This window comes from Ambystoma mexicanum, chromosome 3p, assembly GCF_040938575.1.
Source record: "Ambystoma mexicanum isolate Mex_15411 chromosome 3p, UKY_AmexF1_1, whole genome shotgun sequence".
Classification (NCBI taxonomy): Eukaryota; Metazoa; Chordata; class Amphibia; order Caudata; family Ambystomatidae; genus Ambystoma; species Ambystoma mexicanum.
In genome coordinates, this window is record NC_090925.1 from 1,071,780,223 (window position 1) to 1,071,802,996 (window position 22,774).

Here is a 22,774-nt window from a genome sequence, read left to right on the forward strand (position 1 = left end):
TGTGCAGTGTGTCATGAGCACGACTTGTGTAATATAACATTGATGGAACTATTCCCCAGAAACTAAAAATGGTTCATCATATTACCTCTTCCACACACTATTTCAATAGTTTAAGAGATCATTTAGAAGACATGTATACAGACCACTCTTTTAATATAACAAAAGACATAACAAATTCATCTTCCACTACTCACTTGAGCCAGTGTGGTGACACTTTTTAGTGTACTGTGATGCTTTGTACATATTGTCTGTGAAGTGCATGCTGCAGACTCGGAATCGATTGTCCCTTACATCTTCCAAGACATCCTTTGCTATGCTTTCTATCTCAGACAATGGAAATCCGCAATTTTAAAGACTTCTTCTTACTAGATCTAAATGCTTTGGGAATACATGAAGGACTGCGCCAGGAGTTTTGACACGGCTCACAGTAGATCACCCAAAAACGATATATGAAGGCATTCTCAAAATAAGTATTAAAATTAATAAAGTACCACTGTGAGCAAAGCAACAATCACATAGTTTTGTTTGTAAATTTAGTTTTAAACTTACACAAACCTATGGAAAACCTACGTAACCATGGCTAATTATCAAGACAATGAAATTAATCAAAACTCATAGTTAAACTGCAAATTTTGACTTATTACTATTTCATTGAATAAACTTTAAACCACCAAACAAAAATATGTATTTATAACAGAGACACGAAAAATGACATTCCGATTCAATGCACTGGAATGCAATGTGATAATTGCAGGGATAAAAAATACATAACCCTCTCAATGAAGGCTGCAGTCTTTGAAATACATCTAAATAAGAATACAGTGTACATTGGGTATAAAGCAATAGAAACCTTCCCAGCAGATATCAATGAAACCACCAAACAAAATAGTTGACCAACCCTTACTTGGACAAACAGGTAGGTTGATTCAGCAAGCCAGGTAACAAGTAGATCATCGACAATATACCTTGTTGATTGCAGATATCTTCTCTAGGTAACAATCAAGGTGTTTATAAAGGCTTAGAAAAGTGAGTTTGTATGTGAATGTTTGACTTGTTCGCTGACACCCACCAAACCTTGATGCCTTTGTTTTACATCCTCACACCCATGCACCCAGCCCCCTTGTGAGCGCATGGTCATAGGTGCAAGCTGCAATTGATACTCGTGGTGGTTGGATGTTGATGAGGTGAGCGCGATAGGCCCGGAGCAATGTTCAATAGTTACATACTTAAGTTGATTGCAGGGATGTGGTCTTCAAAGGGCAGTCTGGAGATACCGGGTCTGCAGTGGCCATGTGGACAATGGTCTTGCAGAATATTCCTTTGAGGTGTACATGGTGTTTGGCTCCTTGAGCCTTTCCATCCACCCAGCCCCCTTGTGAGCAAAGAGTCATAGGAGCGAACTGTCATTGATACTGGAGGGCAGTGGTCGAAGTGGGCAGGAGCGGTCGGGAGCGGTGCTCCTCTACTTCTTTTGAATAAGTCATACCGTTCCTATACTTTTATTATAAAAAGAAACTGTTCCGGAACAGTTTTGTTTTAAAATAAAAGTGTAGGAAGAAGTTGGAATTTGCACTTTCAGTGCACTGCACTGGACGTGCCCTTAAACAGCAGGTGCATAAGTTTTGGGCTTTCTATTGTGCATGGGGGGGCGCGGCAATGGGGTTTTTGGGGAGCGGTACAGGCCAGTAGGGAACATAGTTCCACTACTTCTTTTCGTACACTTCGAATACTGCTGGAGGGGGGTGGATGGGCATGAGGCGAGTGCAAATGGCCTGGAGCAATGTTCAAGGGATACATGCTTATGTTGATTGCAAGGATGGGGTCTTCAAAGGGCAGTCTGGAGTCACCAAGTTTGCGGTGGCCATGTGGACAATGGTCACAGTGAGGAAGATTTCTTTGAGGTGTACATGGTGTTTGGCACCTTGAGCCTTCCCATCAGCCCAGCCACGTTGCAAGAGCACGGTCATGGTGCGAACTGCCATTGATATTGGAAGGGGATGGATGTGCATGAGGCGAGCGCAAATGACACAGAGCAATGTTCAAGGGATACATACTTATGTTGATTGCAGGGACGGGGTCTTCAAAAGGCAGTCTGAAGACACTGTGTATGGGGAGGTCATGTGGATAATGGTTGCAGTGCGGAAGAGTCCTTTGAGGTGTACATTGTGTTTGGCACCTTGAGCATTCTCATCCACCCAGCCCCCTTGCGAGCACTCGGTCATAGGTGCGAACTGCCATTGATACTGAAGGGGGATGGTGTGGCATCAGGCAAGTGCAAATGGCCCAGAGCAATGTTCAAAGGATACATACGTATAATGATTGCAGGGACGGAGTCGTCAAAGGGCAGTCTGGAGTCACCAGGTCTGCAATGGTCATATGGACAATGATCGCATTGCGGAAGATTCCTTTGAGGTGTACATGGTCTTCTGCACCTTGAGCCACCCATCCACCCAGCCCCCTTGCGAGCACTCGGTCATAGGTGCGAACTGCCATTGATACTGGAGGGGGAATGGATGGGCATGAGGGAAGCGCAAATGGGGTGGAACAATGTTCCAGGGATAAATACATATAATGATTGTGGGAAGGGGGTGTTCAAAGGGGAGTCTGGAGACACTGGGTCTGGGGAGGCCAATTGGATAAGGGTCACAGTGCAAAAAAATTCCTTTGAGGTGTACATGGTGTTTGGCACCTTGAGCATTCACATCCACCCAGCCCCCTTGTGAATGCACGGTCACAGGTGCAAGCTGCCATTGATACTGGAGGGGGATGGAAGGGCATAAGGGGAGGACAAAAGGCCCAGAACAATGTTCAAGGGAGACATAATCTCTAGAGCAGGGATGGCAATTGCTGTTAAAGACACCCAAAATCCCACCCGCTGGGTTTTGCCCATAAAGATGACTGAGATAATGGTTTTGTATTGGCAATAAAAGGCTGTGGATTTTATTGCAAAATCCATCATTGATGGGGCAAGGGCAAAAGGCCATCAAATTTCTTTCATGAACCTTGTGGAAAGTTGGATGTGTTGTTGACTTACGAAAAAATGTAAACAACTATTCATATTAACTTTTTTTTATTTTCTTAGTTAATGTTGATGGCACAAACAAACTACAAATTGTATTGATGTGGTTGCAGTACTGTGTGTAAGAATCCCCTGTACTGTCCATCTTCACTGGGGAATTTCACGCAAATGGCTTCAACGACACAGGCAGGTTTTACTCGTCGAACATGGAATCCAAGCCTTCCATGAATCCACCATGTAAACGCACGATAGGCCACAAACCTGTACCACCTATGATAGAGAAACAGACATATTTCACATGAATGAACCAGATGACTGTGTTTCTTTATTCTGAAACGCCCACATACATTCTATGGCATTGTTACCCTTAAAAAAGTAGCTTTCAGAATAAAGTCCTTTGTGTTTGAAGTATCAAAAAAAGTACAAATGTGAACGCCCATTCAAGGAAGAACAGTTTGGGACCTAGGGCAATATTGTTTTAAAGTTAACAGTGAATGAAACATAATTGTTCAGATGTTAAATTTAGTGATGAATAATCTGCATTTACGCTAGTAAGAGAAATGTATTCAATTTACAGAAAAAAATGTTTGTCGTTGATCAATGGAAGTTACAATGCCGTAGCAGAACAACATCACATGTTTGTCAACTCAGTTGTCAAACGTAGATCAGATCTAGCGTGAACTTACTTGTTACTAAGATTATGAGGGCAAACGGTTGCTCGAAGTTCGTGCATACGGATCATCATCATACGTAACACGGATCTTGTGAGGCAGGGTGCCCTGTAGTCATGCAGCTCGGTAATGCATAAAGGGGTTGTGTCTTCTTCTGCTATATAGGCCAAGCATCCAGAGATTTCTCGGCAGCAGCAGTTCTCCACCTCGGTTGGCATAACCTTGCAAAGACCGCTGGTACACCAGGTGGAAGCATCTTCCATGGGACTGGGTTCAGGATCCAGTGATTGATCATCAGGACTCTCATCTGATTCCCATTGTTTCCACTTCTTTCTCTTTCTCTTCCAATTCATTCCTCCTCTGAATGTTCAGACCCATACTGGTAGAGCTGTTTTGTGGCCATAGTTCCTGAAAATTAAAGAAGTACAAAATAAACAGTCAGAAAAAGAATTGTGTTTTTTTTTATACAGTTACTACTAGTAAAGACAGCGAAAAGAACAAACTGCCATGTTACAAACACCCATTGTGCAAAGTCATGAACAATTGGCACAAGCAATAACATTTTGCATGCACACATGTAAAAATTAAGCCTTTTAAAAGTAGAATTTAAATATGATTTGGTAAAGACTTTTGTATATAAGAAAGGTTTAAATAAAAGCAACTACTGTGTTTAATCAGTTGAAATATTCTAAGGACCTGGAAAGATAGCTGAACAGACCAACAACAAGTAACAGAGGTTCGAAACGAAATACACTAGCACAAAGGAAAAAGGTGTGTTTATACTTGGAGGGAAAAGGCATCTTTCCATGGAGACACGTCACTAGCTTGTGCACAGAGGACGTTGACACGAGATGTGCATTGACATTGTCAAAATGGGCGTAAGCGTCCAGTGATGTCAGATTGATGGCTGGGTGATATGATTTAGTGCTGCGAGTGCACTTGAATTTAGGGCAATCAACAGATAAGATAAGCAAAAGATGGCGGCTCCCGACCCGTTGTTTTCGCATGTGTAAATGTGAGGAAAGCTAAGGTAAAATGCATAGGAATTATTTTTAAGATCGATTACAGTATGCTTAAAATAACATGCCGATCGATTGAAACAAGAATATTTCTGGTTGAACTTTCCCTTTAACAGCCCATATTTGGCTGACCTTCCTCACAGTGATCGTTATTCAAAAGCCATCCATTTATTGGTTAACTCATATTCAAAAATTAATTAATTTCCCACCTACACTATCAATATAAAGGCAACACTCCATTTTTTCATAACCAAAACATCATTGTTGGTAATTGTTGTTTTAACATAAGCAGAATAAAATGTGCAAGGCCCAAATGTTACCTTCTCAACCGAACCTACAGTGGTTTTTTCTGAAAAATATTTTCTATGAGTCGCTAAATATGAGTTGTGTCCTGAATGCATTTGTCAAGCATTTCCTCAAGAAAAATCACTGTGATTCTGTTTTGTAAACATCCTCAAATAATTTAGAAGGACTGCCACTCTATGATTGAAATTCTAAAATATCCACCACTCCCCACCCCAGGTTAACCTCCAAGTCCTCTGAGTGAGTTTTGAAAATATAAAAAGCCCTGTCATCTATCCCAACTCTTCACTTAAGGTTCATCCTTACTCTGATACAAATATCACAATAGATACTGTAGGAAAAAAGGAGGCTCCAAATTTTAGCCAGCTCCGCATTTCACCAAAAACTGAAAACTGATCTAATTTGCTAACACGAGTGTGAGACTCTGGACTGAATCTGGTGTGAGTCAGTAATGTAAGTACATAGAAACAAACAAGATAAAAAGGGGGGGGTTGAATTTGCCATTAAATAAAAGCTGATATTTTCAGTTAGCACCACACCATGGCAATATGGACTGTGTTGCATGAAGCATAATACAGTTTACTTGCTCTACTAATAGCCATACACTACTAACCTAACCCCTGACAAATGTTGAAGGCAGCTCAGTCCAAATACCTGTGGTGCAAATTATTGGTGCAAAATATCGGTGCAGGATAATGGCATAAGCCGGCTCATTTTAAAAGAGAATACATGTGCAAAATGAAAGCTGCTTTCTTGCAAGGAAGAAATGAGGAATCTGAAGCCTGTTATGCTCAAAGCAAGTTCATTGATCATTTTCAGAAAAGGAACCAGCGCAGAAATGTAGCCATTTGCATTCATTGGCTGCTGCCTGAATCATGTTCAAAGGTTCAGGCTGAACATGTGCTCTCTAGGACTTTCTAGAGGGTTGGCCAATTTGGGGGTGGTGTTGAGTGGTGCATGACATCATAGTCAGAGGAAGGCATGTCCTTACACTTTATGTAGGCCAACATATATTTCTGGGCAGATCACAGAGATAGGATTAAAACAGGACTTTCTATCAGAGGGAGGGGGCTCTCTCTCTGTTGGTGTTTCTTTCTGGGCCCTCAGAGTGTGCTGCATTTGCTGATAGTGTCTGTGCAGGCTGGATCAAAGAGGAGAGAGGCAGATAAGGAAACCTGCCATGCGGGCTGTCCGGGCAGCTGGGTGAAGAGAGAATTACTGCCTTGCAGTTCGGGGACACACAGCAGCAAGTGTGCTTTTGGTGAGTCCAAAAGTCCAAATGAGGTGTGTGTTCTGTGGTTTGTGAGGTGCATTTTACAGGCAGTTGCCAGCTGAAAAATGTAGTTCTGCAAACGTGGGTAGTTTTTCTTGTGTTCTTCACTGTCCAAGAAGCAAGCTTCAAATATTATCGAAGGCATTAATTTGCACAAAGCAAATGCTATCTCTCAAGGTCTTTTGATAACCAGGTTTTGAACTGCAACACAAAAGGGGTGCTTGAAGTTAATCATGTGGAAAAGCTCATTTTTCGTGGAAGAAGCATTTGCAAATTAAATGTATTTGTGGCTATTTAATTTCTAATTTTGAATCACAGGGAATGTCATGTGAAAACACAATACCTTATACATGTTTATATCTCATAAATTTGAATTGCTCATAAAGTATATACAAAAGAAGTAAGTCAGCCTTGGTGTATTTGTTATGTATCCTAGTTACTAGTGATAGCATATAGATGGGTGTAGAGCTGATGTGATGTTTGTTTTTACCGCATGCAGTACAACAAAAGAAAGCAAGCTATACCAAACACTGTGTACTGGGGCAAATCACAGAGCTTGTTTCCCATAGTGCAGTCTTCAGGTGATCTGGTAAGTTTATGCAAGGTTTTTGACACAAATAGTTTACCAACAAAAATGGGAAATTGTGCTCCAGTGCGCACCAGGTCCGGTTGTTGGCTTACCACTTATGATACCGATATCAGAATAATAACATGTAGTCCTGTATTTTTGGGGCTCACCATGAAATATCCCCATCAGGCTCACCAGAATGCCACAAAATACCCTAACAATACTCTCCTAATTTCTGAGCTCTCTTATGGCTCTTGGATCACCTCTGCCCCTATCACATTTCTGGACAGCAGGCAGTAGATGCTGCTACAGCAACTACCCTTTTTCTGCCGCCCATGGGTTAGTAGATTTCAGGTTCTACAAGACTGTAGATAACAAGGAAAGGTGGAGCATATAGTGTAAGATGCACATACTTTCCTCTGATTCCTTTGGGCCAGTAAAGACCTATTGAAAGGTAACAATGGATACTAGCACCTTCTATATTTTAATCAGAGGCAAGAATCATACATGACAGTGGCGTCAACAACATATGCAATGACTTTTAATAAACACTGTTGTGACTTCAATGCAGTATACAGGTGTCCTCGTAATTGTCTCTTTGCATTGTGTGAACCTCATACGTAACCAGGGACAAAACACAGAATGGGATTTTAAGGGAAGATGATAGGGCTGGGGGCCTCTAAAATTCCTACTTGCTGGAGACATACATAGGCTTCAAGAACATCTGTAGCCACTCAAATATCTGGGGCCACCTTGAACACAAAGGCTTTGTGGGCACATTATTCTCATGTACATAACATATAATGGTGGAATTAGATTGAATTAGGTAATGGCAGCGGAAATAAGTATCGACTATTGAACTGGTGAATAAATACGTGTTGTGTACATCTTCTATTGGAAGCTATCAGCAACAAAAACATGACATGGATGCTGAAGACAATGTATGCTTCGTCATTTAAGCAGGATCTTTTTCATTTGATATAATGTCACAGCAGAAAAATAAACAATTGCTGTGCCTCCACTGTGAATCTACAGAACCAATTAAAGTAAAAGAATCTGAGCATGCTGTCTGCAAAATCTGCACCACTTTCTGCAGCATGCATCTCACATTATGAGGCCAGAAACTGAGCATGGCACTACACTCTCTGCTGGGACCATGGGCATGACAAAGAAACAGACCAGTGGATACAATGCTATTAGAGAGCAGTGCCATGTTTAGATTCTGAGAGATGCCTGCAGCTGAATGTTTAGATACTTACTGACAATGGTAGAGCTAAGAACATTTGAAAGGTATGACACACTAGCTCTGCCAGTTTGAAAGTGCTGTCAGCTGGGAGGAGAGGGGAGGAAAGATGAGGGATATCAAGTGCAGTGTGGTTTTATTTTCCTTATTGAAGTCGGGAAAGGAGAAGGAAGCCCCAGAAAAGAGGTGGTGGAGGTGACACTAAGCAAGGTATAATTTTGTTTGTTGGTGCATTTGGGGGCTGAAAGCACAACCATATATGACATAACCCTTTGCTACAGGACAGAGAGAAAGAAAGTCAGACAATGGTTTGGAAATCATGCTATCTGGTTGACATGGCAAGTGAGACAATTGGAGCATGAACTGGGAAAAGCACAATTTGTTGATGTATGTGCCCGTGTGCCATTTAAACCAATAAGCAAGGGTTTTACATTAATGTAATCAATCACTTGGTTTCATCTGAAGCGGTACACAATAATCCTTCCTTTGCATGATTCTATGCTCAGTTCACTTGTGGGTATCTTCATGTGATGACAACTGTTGCATTTACAACACTGCCTCAATCACTGTGATGTGGGTATCTTCATGTGATGACAACTGTTGCATTTACAACACTGCCTCAATCACTGTGATGTGGGTATCTTCATGTGATGACAACTGTTGCATTTACAACACTGCCTCAATCACTGTGATGTGGGTATCTTCATGTGATGACAACTGTTGCATTTACAACACTGCCTCAATCACTGTGATGTTCTCTTCCTCCTATTGCCAAACATGTACAACTGCCTCACATCAGTTTTTCAAAATGAGTTACCCACATTTTTAACATCGTTTTAGCTTGATATAAAAGCTGTCATCATGCTATTTTAGCAAAACATATCCCCTCCATCAGGTGAGGGACTGTAGAAATTGGAGAATTGTGCAGTGTGCAGAGCCAGAGAAACACTCATGCAGAATGTTACAGTGAGTGCCCCATAGCATATCTTGTATGTATGTATTCATTCATAGGTGTGCATGCATGCATTCAAGGGGTTGTCTGTCTTTGTAAGTGCGTGAATGTGCATGAGTGCAGTGTGTATGTGCATTTGCATGTCTGTGTTTCCATGCATGTGTGCATTGAGTTGTGTGTATGTGACTGAGTGTGAGAGTGTGTGTCAACATGTGTGATTGTGAATGAGTGCAGTATTCCAGCAGGCTGGATTTTCCAATTATGCCGCTCCTCATCATTGCCATGATATCACCTACTGGACTCGCAATATGATGACTTGTCGAACCAGCTAAACAAAGTGGGGAGTCTTGGCCAAACACCTGTGATCCTTGTCTGCCTAGCGGCATAGTACTGGAGCTGAAGCATATGACCTCACTGTACTGCTCGCTCCCTGCCTTCCCTTTTGCACAGGGGTAGAATGGACCAATGCTTTTTCTATAATATACACATGGAATGTGCTCACATAAACGGAAAGTGCTGATACATTTAAAATATATGTGTTTCTATTCAAACAACACAGAACATGAAGAACTATGAAAGGTGCCATTTCTAGTGTCTATTGATTTCACATCATTCTGTGAAATGATTCCTTTGTACCTAGTGTCAAAAGTGCACTGAACGAATGTTATGAGCTATCCTAATTTTATTTTGAAACATAGCAAGGCCATTAGTTATACACAATGCTATTTGGAAAAGATGTATTCCACACAGCCAGAGAACCATATTTACATTCTCTTTTAAAACACATTATTGTAAAGTGTAACATGGACAGTTAAGTTAAATCATTCTCAATTTGAACAATTAAAGTAAACGTGAATTTCAAGAATCCATCACAACATGAAAGGAAAACATGCTTAGCCATGAATGTCAGTTATGTAACACAGATGTTCATTAGCTGCACACATAACAAGCAGGATGTTCACATTCTAATCTGAAGTTCAAAAGAAAATGTTTGTAAATCTAATGTTATTCCAATGGACCACACATCTCACATTGTAGTTTAACTGTTCAAAGAAAGTTTATAGCAGCCGGCATTGGGATGCCACTGATCTTTGGAGGTGTTTCCATGATGGCTGACATTTGAAATGTAAGTAGTTTGCAAATCTCATGATATTCCAAATGGACACGGATCTCACAATGAAGCACAGCCAATTGAAACGAGTGATTAAATGAATAACAGCAACTACTGAGGGCTGGCTTGCAAGGAAACAATGGTGTGTCCTGTGTGTTAGAGAAAGTGGGCTTACACCCTATATAAAACTTTTCTAAAGAAATCAGGGGAACACAGACTACAGAGGCAGCCAGATGATAGGTTCCTAAAGAAGCCAACTGAGGGCAGAGGTAGGAGGATCAAGCTGATTCACAAACCGGGCTGCCTAGCTAAGAGAAAGCAAACAGCTAATTCTATGCATGGAACATGACAGTAGTTCACTCTATTGGCATATAACGGTTTATAGTCATAATGTCGAAAAAAAAATGTCGACAGACAAAAATGTCGAAAAAAAAATGTCGAAAATAATAATGTCGACATCCTATACTTATAATGTAAAAAGTCATTTTTTCGAAAAAAAAATGTCGACATTTTTTTTTTTGACATTATGACTATAAACCCTTAAAACTATCAACACCTCACCCAACACCCCCCTGCCACCCCCCCCACACCCCCCAACCACCCTTTCACCCCTCATACTCAACACATACCAATTATTTATTTATTTATTTATTTATTTATGTATTTATTTATTTATTCAATAATTAAATAAATAAAAATTGTATTTACTATGGGGGGTCCCCCCCCCAACCCCCCCTCACCCAACACCCCCCTGCCGCCCCCCCACACCCCCCCAACCACCCTTTCACCCCTCATACTCAACACATACCAATTATTTATTTATTTATTTATTTATTTATTCAATAATTAAATAAATAAAAATTGTATTTACTATGGGGGGGTCCCCCCCCCAACCCCCCCTCACCCAACACCCCCCTGCCACCCCCCCACACCCCCCCAACCACCCCTCATACTCAACACATCATATATATATTTATTTATTTATTTATGCATACACTAAATTAATGTCGAAAAAATATCGAATAATGTCGACATTTTTGTTTGTCGACATTATTGTTTTTCGACATTAATTTGTCGACATTTTGACTGTCGACATTATTGATGTCGACATTATGACTGCACACCGCATATAACGTGTCACTTTGCCATTTATTGCAAATTCTCCTTTTTTATATGGTCTTGATTTAGTTTGATGGGAAAACTAAATCACAGTGTTAAACTGCATTGTTCAGAAGAAGCCAAGAGCTTTCAAATGTTTTCCCTGTGTTACAATACATTTGTGCATGTTCCTAAAACTTTAAAATGTATATTTCTTTACTATTTTAGTGCTTTGGGGGAAGAAATAAGCTAGGTCTTCACATGTTTCCCACATATCCTTTACACCATTAAAAGACAGCACTGAGTTTATCGCTACAATGAGTTTCAGCAACGTGCATTACATCAGCCTGTGATGCCCCTTGTTTTTCTAGGTGGATCATTTAAAGCACAGCGGAGAGAAGGGAGGGTTCCTTTGCAGGCAGAGGTCAAATAGGTTACCTGTATTGTTTTTATCTATAGCTTTAGGTTGTTCTTAGTTATTCAGTGGTTGGTTTGTATAACATCACCTGTCCACTGGCTTGTCAATCTTGACAGCACCAAAATTGTGAGAATGATTTTGAATTTGGAACAGCCCCAATGGATATATAAACATTGCTGATTGGTTGTAGGGTGTTTTAATTTTTTGGAATAGAGCAGGAAAAAGAGTAGATTGCCGGGACTCGACTCGATTCAACTATTTTATTGCAAACACTGTCCATTATTTTAATTATATATAATCGTTGAATAAGATAAACAAAAGAGTGAGGGAATTTGTAATGAGTTTCCATTTGTGAGTATACATTAGACCAGTGGTCTTCAAAGTTTTGACCCCGATCCCCCCCCTAAGAAAGGTTTCACCGGTTCGGGCCCCCCCTATACACATGGGGCCTCATTAGGAGTTTGGAGGTAACCATGGTACTATTAGTGCCATGGCTGCCTCCAAATCCTTACCGATTCCGCCCTGGTGAATGGAGCTATTACCGCCCTATTCCAAGGTTGGCGGGGCGGTAATTCCCCATTCATCAGGGCCCTTCCCCATTCCCATTTGAGCCCCCATAGGGCTCAATGGGATTGGGGAAGGTGTTAATAACGGTACCGCAAATTGCGGTACCGTTATTAGCAACAAAGTCCCTTTGCGGGTCCCGTACTTAACGGGAGGACCCGCAAAGGGAACTCATAATAGGGTGGTAAGGGATTACCCGTACCGGTGCCCTTACCGGTACCGGTAATCCCTTACCACCCACCTCGTAATGAGGCCCATGGACTCCAAAATTGTACTCAGTTGCGAGTGGTTATTTCACGCTGGCGTAGAGTGGTGCCCCTAATGCAGCAGTGGGTTCAAACACTAAATTGTTTCAAAATCATTGCTTGCAATGAGTCGAATCAAATTAGAGGACAAATATTTGTGAACAAAGCATTCAGATTATTTTGCTAGAATACCATGGACTCGTCTAAAAATAGTGTTGGATAGGTATTTCCCACAAACAAAAACAGCAAATATTGCTGTTCTACTGTAACATTTGCCATGCAAGTGCTGTAACAATTATGTTCTTAAGTACAACAACTTACTGTCAATGCTGTCACTTGGAGTTTGGCACTAGAATATTGGAGAACTAGTGTGAACAACTGCCCTCCAGCTTTGACCGATATTTAGTCTTTAGCGCTGCAAGTGCTGATAATCCAATTTCGCATAAGTTCGAGGTGCTGAAAGGTAACAGTACATTGACTGCACATTTGGATAAAGTTAGAAACTCTGAAGACACATGTTAATATGCTAATAGCGAAATTGCATCGGTAATGCCTAAATCAACCCTCCTCCTCCAAAGTTCCAGCTTCTTCTTGAATGCTGATATTTTTACATTCATAGCAAATGATTTGGGTTTTGTGCCTTGCAGGGAGAGGTTCAGAAAATGTAGCTTTTCGAAGATGTCCCGCGGTAAGCTAACAATACAAGCCAGCGTGAATAACACATGTCTGGTCTAAACCCAGGAGAAAGAGTCTTACTTTGCTCACGAGTTCATGAATGTAATTTAAAACCTTTCCCCTTGATAGCCACCTGACCTCCGTGTGAAACAACAAAGCATCATGGTGTGATGCTGGAAATGCACTGGAGGGACAGGTCCTCCCTGTCCTTGTCCTGTAGCCCTTTTTCAATTGTGTTCTGTATTGTTTTCTGCCTAGGATTCCATGTGGGACTCCTGGCAGTGCAGTTCTTCCTATTTTTGATTTGGTGCACAGACCCATGGGATACCCTTATGGCACCCATGGGTGGGGGTACAACCCTGTGCCCATTTGTGTGTGGCCCACAGAGCAGGGTATGGGCTGGTTGCAGCTCCATGCTGAATTTGACAGGTGCTCTGAGTATCCTCCATTTCGGGGACACCCAGGCCCTGCCATTGGAATGAGTTGATTCCTGATAGGAAATAAGATGGTCCCTGTGTCCTCTTGCTTTCTATTGTCTATTACCTTGTTATCCCAAAGATCAGGGAAGCCCTCACCCTGTCACTTCCCTCTGACTGGCGGTTGGGTGGAAGTTCCATAAATGGTATTGTAGTGAAGTCCAGGCCAGCCTGGCTGAAGCCTTCTCAGTGATAGTATGTTGTGGGTACACACTGTGGGCGGGACATGGGTGAATGGAGTGTGTGACCAATATGCACTTCTTGTTGTGGATGTCTGGTTTCTGGTATGAAACACAATGACTGAGACAGCCCTGCCCAAAACTGGTATGCATGCAGTGTGTAGTGTTGAATTGCTGGGTACTTGCCCCAATACGCATTCCTTGCTGTGAGTGTCTGAGAGGGAGGAGAATGGCCTGAATTCACTGTATGCCTAATTGGCTGACTGACTGCTGAATGCCCTTCTGAGTGATTGTTTGCCTGAGTGTGACACAGCAGAATGAATGGGAGATCAACAGTATATCTGTGGGCCTCTCACTGCTAGAATTCGTTCAGAAGTTGAAGTTGATACTTAAAGCTTATCCTTGAAGCCCAGTTTGAAGAAGAAGATTTGCTGGTGCATTTGCTTTGACCCGATCCGAAAGGGGTCGAGTTCATCGAGGACTGATCCGAGAGAGGAGCTGGTCAGGCGCCCTCTTCCCGAGACCCTCGACAGGCTGCCGACCGGAGACGGGGACCACCAAGGAGAATGAAGAGATGCACTGGACAGAAAACTAGGGCTGCAGGTTTGCTATGACCACTGGAGGCCCGTCGAAGTTAGTTGCCTAGAAGCAGGGACTGTTTGATGCTGTGCCATCGATGACTGGAGCCACAACACTCCACTGCCTAAGACATAAGACATTTGATTCCCGGACACGCTCGTCTACACCACGGACCGCCTTATCCCGCCAGAGAAGGCCAGGCCGTTGATGCACCAAGGAGCATCCGCCGGGGGGTTCCCGCCACCCAAAGACCGTAGAGACGCCAGACAAGCCGATGCTCTTGCTGGGCCAAAGTTCTTCACAAACTCTTTGCGGTCCTCAAGTATCGACATTGAGGTGCCCTGCACGCTTCTTCCTTGTAGGATGTCTTCGACTTGTCGTCGACGAGCACCACCAGGACCAAAACTGCTGCCTCGATGCCATCAAACTTTTCATTGAAGAACATCGACACCAAGTTCACTTTCTTCGAGGCCCATCGAAGATCTGTGGCTCCTGCTTTAAAGGGAGTCACTCAAGAAGGATCCAGCAATGCCTCCTTGAGGAACTTTGCTATTCCAGGTACATTGGGGTAGTAGAAACATTTTAGATGGGAATAAGACTCATTGAACAATATATAGACTGGGCTTGTAGTATATTTGTATTTTACAGGTTGCCCAGGTGGGGGGATCTCCACACAGAACTGTGCTTTGTAGTAGGGGCCAATATTCTGCCGATTGTTCTAACCAACTGCTTTCCTCCTATGTCTATTGTTGGTTACCATTATTAATTGATTTGTGTGACATTTAACCAGAGTACAGTTGATGCACTTTAATGAAATATATATATTTGCAATCGTAGATTAACTGAGCACAAAGTGAGAAATTGTGATTGTGTGTATAACCTTGAACCTTAATTATATAAAGACTGTGTTTTCACTAATACAGTGTGTGGACATTCATTTGTGGGTGCCTGGGGACTAGACTGTACTTAAGAACCCGCCTGCATCACCTCCGAATAGAGAATCTTGGCGTGGGTCCTCTGTATCTCTCCTCTGCCATATAGAGAGCAGGAACACAAACACCCCCCTCCAGTCTTTACACAGGTGGCAGAAGTGGGATACTTATGATTTTAAGAATCAGCGTATAACCTTGTCACTTACAAAATATCTGCACTTTGTTAAATTGAGGTTTAGTTGTGTGCTAGATAACTACATTACAAGAAATGGAATCTATTGTGAATGGTAAATTGACTAGATTGAGCTTAGAAGCTCTCCAGAGTGCTTGTGAAGCCAGGGAGTTAGACTTTGTGGATAAGTCTAAGGCTGAGCTGATAGCTGCCCTGGTGGACTACCAGATTGATTGTGAAGCTCTTGAAGGGGAGGATGTGACCATTGAGGCCCCTACCCCTTGGGTTTCCATTGAATCTGATTCTGGGAATGCCACCACTCCTGCTGCCTCTGTTCCGAACCCCAGAATTGTTCTTCAGGGGGCAGCCCTGAAGATTGAACTTTTAAAATTGGAGCTACAATTGGAACATTTAGCCTTTCAATACAAATAGTTGGAAACAGAAGCAGAGTTAAATAAAGAGGAGTTGGCACAACAAGTAGCGCTCAAAGATAGGGTCACTGAGCACCAGAGACTGCAGCTAGAAAAAGCTAGAGTGGATACTTCAGCTAAACCAGTTGAGAGTGTCAGGTCCCCAGCCACCAAGTTTATTAAAGATTTGGTTGGTATGTATGTGGAGGGTTCTGATATCCTCCAATGGATTGAAGCATTTGCAAAGGATTGTGCAATTCATGATGTTGATAAGAGAGATTGGGTTAAGTGTTTGTTAATCAGAGTGCCTCAGACTGGGTATGACTGTATTCTGAAACTGAGTGTGGAAGAAAGGGATCAGTATGAGTGCATGAAGTCTGAATTGTTTGCCAAGTTTGGCAAGACACCTACCCAATACCTTAAAAGGTTCACAGATTTTAAGAAAAGAAAACATGTGTCTTGGGTTGACTGGGTGAGTGTCAGTATGTTGCTGACAAGAACATTTTGGATCCCTTTAAACTGGCCAGGCTGGCTGACAAGTGGGTCCCCCATCAGGTGCCCCCTAAGGACTCCAGTGGGAAGGACAAGGACAAAGAAAAGGGGACCTTCCAGAAAGCATAGGAGTCCCAAAAGCAATCACATTCAGATAAACCAAAACCTTCCTCTCCTAAGATCCAAAAATCTAGTGAGGATAAGTCCTGTATGGGTGGGAATAAGAGTAGTGGCCCACTTGCTACAAAGCAGGTTCCCAGTGGTTCCAGTACCTTACCCTTCACTCCTGGCACTTGTTGGGAATGTGGGGCACTGGATCACAAGACGGCTGATCCCAAGTGTAAAGGTAAGGCACTTGGAGTACATGCTGTCAGTCTGAGCTACCCTACCCCATGCCTGAGGTCGAGGCCACTGTCCTCCCCTCCTCTACAGGGATCACATTTTGTGCTTCCGTAGAGATTTCCCTAGTGTCCCTTGGGGCCTGGGACCAGTACGCAGAAGTACTGGTGACAATCCCACAGAACACCCATAGGTTTTTGATAAGTGTCCTTTTGAATGGCCACTCTTCCATTGGTTTGAGAGACACTGGGGCAAGCATGACAGTGGTGGACAGGGCCCTGCACAAGCCAGAGGACTATGTAGGTGCTCCTCTGAGAACAACCAGGTTAGCTTGTGGGCCTCCCAAATTATCGCCTGTAGCCTTATTCACACTCATGATTGGAGATAAGACAGCAAAGCTTCCTGTCCTGGTTCAGGACAATGTCCCTGATAACATTCTGTTTGGGAATGATCTAGTAGAGTGGGGGTTGATCTCTGATGGTCTCCCCATGATTGATGCTGCAGTCACTAGGTCACAGGTGACGCAGGGTCTGGCTGTGAGTCAGGTATCACAGGCAAAGGCGAGGCCTAAGGCGATAAAACAGAAGAACAAGAAGGCCACCTGTATGAAGGGGGCTACTTCTCTTCCTGCTGTTCCTACAGCACCCATTGGGATCCATGGTCCGGACAGGCTGGGTCCAGTGGGAAACCCAAACTCAACTCCGGAGGGAGAAGAGGCAGAAGACCCTCCTGCGGGAGAGGTGCTAAACCCGGAGGACCACCCGACCTTTAATGCCCGTTAGCTGAAGGGGGACACTCCCGGGTGGACTTCTGTAAGGGAGAGAGAGAGAGAGAGAGTGCCACTCTCTCGAGGGTACGAGGGAACAGGCCCTGTCCCAGGCACAAGGAGAAGTGCCTAGGACATTCTGGATCAATTGGGAGTGTGAGCTCCTTGTTAGTGAGCCCACAAAGCCTGAACCTGGTGCCCTCAAGAGGTTGGTGGTACCCCAGGTTTACAGGCCCTTCCTGCTGCAGCTGGCGCATGAGGTGCCCTTAGCTGCTCATCTTACCAGGCTGATAACAATAAGACTAAGCAGAGGCTTTTTGCCCATTTCTAATTGCCCGGGATGGGTGTAGAAGTGGAGTCATTGCCCCATTGCAGCCAGTTGTCTGGCAAGACTGGAGGTAGTGTCATTGCCCCACTGCAGCCATTGCCAGTGGTTGGCACGCCATTTGTGAGGGTGGGCATCAACATTGTCAGCCCCCTTGACCCTCCCACTTCTGTTGGACATCGGTTCATCCTTGTCTTGGTTGATCATGCCACTAGGTACCCTGAGGCTATACCCCTTCAGACTGTTAGCTGCCAAGGTGGTTGCCAGTGCTCTCCTGGGCATTTTTACCCGGGTTGGATTCCCTAAGGAGGTTGTCTCTGACAGAGGATCCAACTTCATGTCTAGTTACATGAAAACCATGTGGAAAGAGTGTGGGGTAACCTACAAGTTCTCCACCTCTTACCATCCCCAGACCAATGGTCTGGTTGAGAGATTTAATACAACTCTCAAGGTCATGCTAGGCACTTTGGAAGAGCCCCTAATGAGGAAATTGGATCTCCTCCTGCCATGCCCGCTGTTCGCTTACAGAGAGGTACCTCAATAGGGTGTTAGGTTCAGCCCCTTGAGTTACTCTTTGGACATCCCATGATGGGGCCCCTTGCCTTGATCAGAGAAGGTTTGGAAGCCACCCCTCCAGGTCCTGCCAAGCAAGTGGGGGACTATGTGTTAGGCCTCAGATGGAGGATTACACAGATGATGGGTCAGGCGACAGCGAATCTTAAAGCCAACTAGGAATTGAATAAGTACTGACATGACCTCAAAGCCTCGCAATTGGATTGGACTGCAGGCCAGGAAATCCTTGTGATGGAGCCTACCAAGCCTCGAGCTTTGGCAGATAAATGGACTGGACCCTTCAGGATAATCTCCAAGATGGGCAAAGTCAATTATCTGGTTGACATGGGAGTCTCTGGGGTAGCCGCTCAAGCATTCCATGTCAACAGGCTCAAGCCTTTTGATAGGCGAGCAGAGGTCTCATGTCTTTTGGTAGCTTCAGAGTAAGAAGAGGATGAGAGCGAGCCCGTTCCTGATTTGTTGCGTAGCAACCCTCAGGATGGCTCAATAGAGGGAGTGCATCTCTCTTCTGATCTGACGACAGAGTAGCAGAGGGCTTGCAGGGCTTTGCCCCGGTAGTATGCCTCTCTGTTCTCTCTGACACAGGCCTTACACTGTGGTGTAGGCACAAAATTGACACTGGTGACAGTGTGCCTGTCAAAAGAAGGTGCTACCATATGTTAGATACCGTTAAGAACCACATCCAGGCTGAGGTCGCCAAGATGTTGGATCTGGGTGTTATTGAACCCTCAACTAGTCCCTGGTCCAGTCCCATGGTCCTTGTCTCCAAGACAAGTTCCCAGGCAGGTACCAAGGATTGGAGGTTCTGTGTGGACTATCGACGAGTCAATGCCGTCACCAAAACTGGCGCGCACCCATTGCCCGAGGCTGACGAGCTCGTGGACACTGTAGGTGCTGCTAAATTTGTGAGAACGTTTGACCTTACCTCAGGCTATTGGCAAATAGCTCTGATGGACCATTCCAAGGAAAGGATGGCGTTGTCGACATCTGACGGACTCTACCAGTTTAGGGTAATGCCTTTTGGGTAGAATAATGCCCCTGCCACCTTCTAGAGACTGGTAAATCATGCGCTCAGTGGGCTGGAGGCCTTTTGTGTGGCCTACTTAGATGACATTGTCATCTCCAGTTCCACCTGGGAAGAACATTTGACACATCTGGATAAGGTGTTGCAGGCCTTGAAAAGGGCTAACCTCACTATCAAGGCCACGAAGTGCCAGATAGCCCAGGGGGAAAGTCACCTATCTTGATCATGAGGTAGGAGGGGGCCAAATCCAACCTCTCCCCAGTAAAGTGCAGGATGTAAATGACTGGGAGACTCCCACTACTCAAACCCAGGTGAGAGCCTTTTTGGGCCTTACTGGGTATTATTGCAATTTCATGGTGGACTAACAAACTATAACTGCACCCGTGACAGCTCTGAATTCACCCAAACAAACTACAAAGGTTTACTGGACGGAAGACTATCAGAGGGCCTTTGATGGCTTGGAAGAAAGGCTGTGTAGAGCACCTGTGTTGTGTGCACCGGACCACAGCAAACCCTTTATCATCCAGACGGATGCCTGCAACACCGGAATTGGAGCTGTCTTGTCCCAGTTAGATAAAAAAGGGAGGACACATCCGATCATATTCATCAGTAGACAACTCAAGGGTAGAGAACTTAGGTGGGCTACTGTTGAACAGCATAGTTTAGAGCCTTAGGCATTTTAGGCCCTGCCTTATGGGGTCTACCTTCAAGGTCCAAACAGATCATAAGCCCCTGAAGTGGCTTATGCAGATGAAGGGTGAGAACCCAAAACTGCTTAGGTGGTCCATTAGCCTGCAAGGGCTAGACTTCACCATAGAGCATAGACCAGGGAAGAGACACGATAATGCAGATGACCTTTCCAGAAGGTATGTTGACCATCTGGATGAGCGTGTCTATCTCGTGGGAGATTAGATACCTACCTCAGTCTGGGGGGGGGCGACTGTGATGCTGGAAATGCATTGGAGGGACAGGGCCTCCCTCTCCTTGTCCTGTAGTCCTTTTTCAATTGTGTTCTGTATTGTTTTCTGCCCAGATGTCCATGTGGGGCTCCTGGTAGTGAAGCTCTTCCTATTTTTGGTTTGGTTTGGTTTACAGACCCATGGGATACCTTTATGACACCCATGGGTGGGGGTACAGCCCTGGCCCCTAGTGTATGTTTTTGGGAAACTGTGTGTGGCCCACAGAGCAGGGTATGGGCTGGTGGCAGCTCCATGCTGAATTTGACCGGTGCTCTGAGTGTCCTCCATTTTGGGGATACCCAGGCCCTGCCATTGGAATGAGTTCATTCCTGATAGGTAACAAGATGACCCCTGTTGCCTCTTGCTTTCCATTGCCTATTACCTTGTTATCCCAAAGACCTGGGAAGCCCTGACTCTGCCCCTACCTCTGACTGGCTGTTAGGTGGAAGTTCCATAAATGGTATTGTAGTGAAGTTCAGGCCAGATTGGCTGGAGCCTTCCCAGTGACTGTATGTCGTGGGTGCACCCTGTGGGTGGGACCTTGGTGAATGGAGTGTGTGTCCAATATGCCCTTTCTGTTGTGGATGTCTGGTTTCTGGTATGAAACACAATGACTGAGACAGCCCAGCCAGAACTGGTATGAATGTAGTGTATAGTGTTGAAGGGCTGGGTACTTGCCCCAATACACATTCCTTGTTGTGAGTGACTGAGAGGGAGGAGAATGGCCTGAATGCAATGTATGCCTGATTGGCTGACTGACTGCTGAATGCCCTTCTGAGTGATTGTTTGCCTGAGTGTGACCCAGCAGAATGAATGGGAGATCAACAGTATATCTGGGGGCCTCTCACTGCTAGAATTCATTCAGAAGCTGAGGTTGATACTTGAAGCTTATCCGTGAAGCCCAGCTGGAAGAAGAAGAAGAAGATTTGCTGCTGCATTTGTTTCGACCTGATCTGAAAGCTGTCGGGTTCATCGAGGACTGATCCGAGAGAGGACCTGGTTAGGTGCCCTCTTCCCGAGCTCCGAGCGACCATCGAGTATTGCTAAGCTTCACCGAAGTTCCCTTGGAAGTCAGACCCTCAACATTGCCGAGCGGAGACGGGGACCGCCGAGGAGAACGAAGAGAAGCATTGGACATTCCGTCCGCCGTCGTCCACCAGGGTTCGCAGGTTTGCTATAACCGCTGGAGGGCCATCGAAGTTAGTTGCCCAGAAGCAGGGACTGTTTGACGCCATACCGTCGACAACTGGAGCCGCAATACGCCTTTGTTTAAGACATTTGATTCCCTGATGCACTCGTCCGCACCGCCGACTGCCTTATCCCACCAGAGAAAGCCAGGCTGTCGACACACCGAGGAGCATCCGCCGGTGGGTTTCCCGCCACCCAAAGACCGTAGAGACACCGGGCGAATCCACGCCCTTGCTGGGCCAAAGTTCTTCACAAACTCTTTGCGGTCCTGAACTATCGGCATCGAGGTGCCCTGCACGCCTCTTCCATGCAGGATGCCTTCCATTTGTCACCGACGAGCACGCCAGGACTGAAGCTGCTGCCTCGATGCCATTGAACTTTTCATCGAGGATCATCAACGCCAAGTTCACTTTCTTCGAGTCCACCAACGATCCATGGCTCCTGCTTTAAAGGGAGTCACTCAAGAAAGATCCATCGATGCCTCCTTGAGCGAGGAACTCTGCTATTCTAGGTACATTGGGGTAGTAGAAACATTTTAGAAGGGAATAAGACTCATTGAACAATGTATGAGCTGGGCTTGTAGTATATCCTTATTTTACAGGTTGCACAGGTGAGGGGATCTCCACACATTGCAGAAAAAAGGGGGTTCAGTAGGTGCACTACCAAGTATTTGAATTGTATGGTAAACTATCTACATGTATAGTAATATAGATATTATTTTCAGGTGCGGGGGAGGAAAAGTGATCCTGGCACAGAATCACTATAACGTGTAAGTAGAGAGAGAAACGAGGATCCAAAGGTAGGAGCCCTCCCATCCCCTGCACTCTTTTCAAAATCCATCAACTGATGGTTCAACAGTGTAAAGAAAATTTCAGCTTAATCATTACATTATCTTGAAATTGCATGAATACTGAGAGAAATCACTTATATTTTTTAGTAAGAAAAAAACAAAGAGGTTTTAATTTGTAGTAAAACATAAGTTCACACTTAGATTTTGAACCGAAAGAGAGCCAAGATAGCTGTCAACAAAATGATAAGAAAATGGTGGTCCGTGTATACAATTAAGTAATGGCTGACGCGTTTCGGGAAGAATATCCCTTCTTCTTGAGCCAAGCAGGTTTTACCTGTGGAAAATAAATGAAAAAAGAGTATTTCAGTCCTTTCAACTGCAATCCCATTGAATTCACATACATATAATCAT